This window comes from Corylus avellana, chromosome ca10 (genome assembly GCF_901000735.1).
Source record: "Corylus avellana chromosome ca10, CavTom2PMs-1.0".
NCBI lineage: Eukaryota > Viridiplantae > Streptophyta > Magnoliopsida > Fagales > Betulaceae > Corylus > Corylus avellana.
Window position 1 is genome coordinate 3,939,156 of NC_081550.1, and position 4,770 is coordinate 3,943,925.

Below are 4,770 nucleotides of genomic sequence, written 5' to 3' on the forward strand. Positions count from 1 at the left end.
ATGAATGTCACCAGCACCCTCTCTTCCATGCTGTAAGTTCCGATGAAAAGTGCAATGCTTGTGATATGCCAAACCATAATTCCAGTGGTGTATTTGTATGCACTGAATGCAATTTTGCCTTGGGTTTTGAATGTGCAACACTCCCGCTCAAAGCTAAGTATGAATATGACCTACACCCCCTCTCGCTCACTTGCGCTGCACAAAATGATTCTGAAGAATATTATTGTTTAATTTGCGAAGAAGAAAGAAATTCAAATTATTGGTTCTATTACTGTGTAGAATGCAACTTTACTGCTCATCCTCAATGCGTGGTTGGGAGGCATCCCTACATTAAGTATGAAAGAAATTTTGCTCATAAAAACCACCAGCACCCTCTCACTTTTGCTAAAGACTCTCGTCGATGTGATGCTTGTGGTGAACCTTGTGAGAAAGATCTGGGCGTAAACTGCGCACAGTGCAAATCCACTATCCATTTGTGGAAGAAATGTTTTGATAAATGGAGAATAAAATAACTTCTCAGAGAAATATTACAGCCGGCCATAAAGAGATTTCGAAGTCATTCAAAGTTCGACATTAATAGACCTCAGAAACTCATCCACTCACCCAAACAACAGAAGATCGAGCCCCATCGTCAGCCTCCAACTCACATGGTCTCTGTCATTGGCGTGAATCAAACCTCATACGATCGATGATCATCATTGACTTGTATACAGGTACTGTGAGGTCACATTCTATGGCCATCAAATTGCTTATCAAATGATGAACACTTGATTATTTTTTTTCATGCGTTTTTTAATGTATTGTTGTTGTTGTTCTTTTGTTCATAAATATCTGCTGCAGCCATGGCACTCATGATGTCATGGCTGCAGATCACCAATGATCATCTGCAGACTGCATTTACATCTTCTGTCTTTCATCCCATTCAAAGTCATTCTGATCCAACACTTCTGAATGTGTTTCTTAAAAGTGTTTGATCAAAATTACACATACCTTAACATAGTCATCGATCCCACACGTACTGAATCATTTGCAACGATTATCTTCTGCATTTCATCCCATTTGAAACCAGGATTAGAATGGAGTCCCTTTTTAAGATCCCATACTGCTTCTTCCAAGTTCTAAGGCGATTCCTAATGTGTTCTTTTGTCAAAACAAGCCCAAAATTTTCATTCAAGGCTGTAAGTGCTGCTCTCTATGCTGCAGGCTTCAAAAGAAATTATATGCAATACAATTTTTTTTTATATTCTATTCGTTACCTTTTCTGGTTTGAACCAAAAAAAAGAAAAGAAAAACCCAGGTTGCTTATCCACAAGCACAGAACAAACGTTGCTTATCCATGGTTACGCACCTTCACCCTCTCCAATACATTCTCAAGTGGTCATTGGTGTGCACTATCGCCCACCAGCATATGGCATAGCCGAATCCGAACCATCACCAAGTTATGCAATTTCCCAAAAAATCTCTTCTTTTTTTTTTTCCCCAAAAAACCAAACAAACAAAATAAAATAAAATTTCGGGCTAAATGAGTTCCAGCTAGCCTTGTTGATCTATTTTATATTCTTTTTTTTTCATGATATATAGGCTTTTCTATTATTTTCATTATAAGATAATTTTCTAATTATTATTTTTCCTTTATGTTTTAAAATTATTTTAGTTAGTAAACACAAAAGAAAACAAATTATGTATTTCCTTCCATTGGCTTTACACAAATTATGTATCTCAATCTACAAACCTTGAAACATTAGAAATATTCTAGACAAAAAAGTACAAAGTATGATGACACACTGACATATAATAAAGACACACACACACACACACATATATATATATATATATATATATATATATATAAAACACAAACAAGCGTAAATGAGGATGATATCAATGGGTAACCCAAAAATCTAATTTAGATGGTCATAAACTCTTAGAAACATTCTTAATTTGCACACCTTTGAACCATCTATGCCTTTCTTTTTCTTTCTTTTTTGTTCAATTGTGCTGACATTTCTTTCTCTACACGCTTATTATTATTACAAGTTTGAAGGAAATATTCTCTAACTCATTTAAAATAGTGTCAAGTACTACTATAAACATCTAAAATGGACATTAAATTCTTAACTTCATTAATAATAGTTAGTAAACTTAGATTGAATTGAATGTACATTTTAAATGTTTATAGACACTTGACAGTATTTTAAATGAGTTTGAGAATATTTTCTTCAGATTAATTTGGAAGAAATTTATGTTCATGTCTCTCATCACGTGGTTTTAAATAACTTAAGATTTTTGGTAAATTGTGTTTTGTCCTTTAGGATAGGATTTGTTTGGATAGGATAGGAAATGTGCATAGTTATCTATGATTTAAAAAAAGAGAAATGACATAGACACAACTTTTTGGTACAATTTTGACCCAACTTTTCTCTTATGTGGTCATTTTTTTTTAAAAAAAAAAAACAAAAAAAAAAAAATCTGAAGTAATATCATCCTATGTGGTCCTTTTTTTATTTGGTATTTTTTTTTTAAAAAAAATAAATTATTTTTCTTCATAATAATGACCTTTAAAAATAAAAAAAATAAAAAAAGATAATTTTTCTGAAAAAAAAAAAAAAATACCAAATAAAAAGTAATGCAAAAAATTGTGTTTATCATTCTTCTTTAAAAAAAGTCATGGATAACGCATCTGTGCCCCACTTTGCCGGCCAATGCTGGCTTTTGATATGATATGGGATAAATTATGTGAAAAAGTTGGCTTATTATATGCACATTTCCAACCAAACAATCTCTTCGATCAGCTTCATTCTATTTATGTGGTCTATCGCATGCCGTGTCGTGTGCGTATGTTTGCTTTGGTGCACGACTGTGAAAGCTTGAAGAGGCTAGGTAATTATAATAAACATTTTGGTAAATTTTTTTTAAAAAAATATGCAACGAAAAAACTATTCATTTAAAAAATATAAACAATAATTACTACAAATTGGGCGCCGGCCAAAGTATTGAGATTATTCTTAGATTAATGTGTTTTACCCATTTCTAAATGTTAAGAAATTTGATCAAAATAGTTCAATGAATGAAGTTCAAATTGTATTAATTCTAGATCGACTAACACCTTCTACTGTAATAAAACATCTTACAACATATTAAACCCTTCAAAAGGGACCAGAAACGCTCAGATTTTTCTTTATTAGCGCAGATTCTCCCGGCCCGCGCCTTCGGGTGCCGCAATGGCATCATCTTGATCCACCGAGCTGGCTAGCCTCGGTGATCCTTGAGCATCATAAATTAGTCCGCAATGGCATCATCTCAACCCAAAATATCTCTGTTTCTCGTTACCAAGAAATCCTAATCCATCAAACCCACAAACTGATCGTTTTTTCTTCCTTCTCCCCTAATTAATATGAGCTTGTACCCCGCGCAATGCACGGGTTGTTTATTAAAATGACATGACGGAAAAAAATAATAATAATTAGTGGGTGAATAAATGACTGGAAAAAAGAAAAAAAAAATGGAGTTTGAGTTTGAGTTTTTTGTGAGCATTAAACTTCTCAAAAAAGATCCATTGTGAGCATTAAACCCCACTACCTATTCTCGATGCAACAAATATCAAATAATGAGCCTAAGGAAATATTTTGCAAATTATTTTATGATGACAGAATATTTTGGCATGACAGATTATTAATATTAGACTTTTAATTAGACCTATGGTTAATTTGGCCATTTTCCATGACTTAGTTCTGCCAAATCTTCATATTACCAATGGACATATTGCTTCTTTTATGTTATAATATAACGTGTTATTTTTTACCCATGTTATATTCTAATATAACATTCACGCAATAATGAGCTGAAGAACAATTTTTCATTCATGAGTTTAAGGAAATATGTTTGAAATTATTTAATTAGGACATTATTTTGAACAGATATCAAATAGTTATTGCAAGAAGCAAAAATGAGGCAATGTGAATAAGTATTAACTATATATAGTAAAAGTTCAAGCATGCAAATTATGATTAAGTGGAGTTATTTTCCAATTTATTTTCTATAAGTTGTTTCTACTTTCTGTTTTTTCTACATTAATTCGGGTTTGAAGGCCAAATTTTGAACTATAAATAATAAACGTTTTGAGATAATGAAGAGAGAAAGCTCATGTAAAAACTGCAGAAAAATTCCAAATGAGAGTATCTATCAAAATGTACGTTCTAAAACTTTTTGGGTTCTTATTATCATAAAAAATCATAAAAAATCTTTTAATGATTTATAAAATTGGAATCGGTTATAAATTAAATTAATATTAAAAGCATTTACAAAGAAAAAAGTGATTAAAACACTGCAATAGAAATTGAAAGCGAGAAAAAAAAATGAAAAGGCATTAACGGATTATAAGTAATTAATTCAAGAAATCATTTAGCTTTTGAGGGAAAAGTTAGAACTATATATATATATATATATATATATATATATATATTTTAACCAAATTTTTTTTAAAAAAAATATTTCTTTTTTTAAGTTTTTCTTTTCTTGGTTCACGCATCACGTACGTGGGCACATATTCGTCAACCTTTATATTCTTTGTCTTTTTAAGTAAAAATTAAAATAATAATAATAATAATTATTAATTCCATGTGCAAGCCTTCACGTTCTTTTAAGCAAAAATTAAAATAATAATAATTATTAATTCCATGTGCAAGCCTTCACGTTATTTTAAGCAAAAATTAAAAAAATAATAATAATAATTAATTCCATGTGCAGGCCTTCACGTTATTTTAAGCAAAA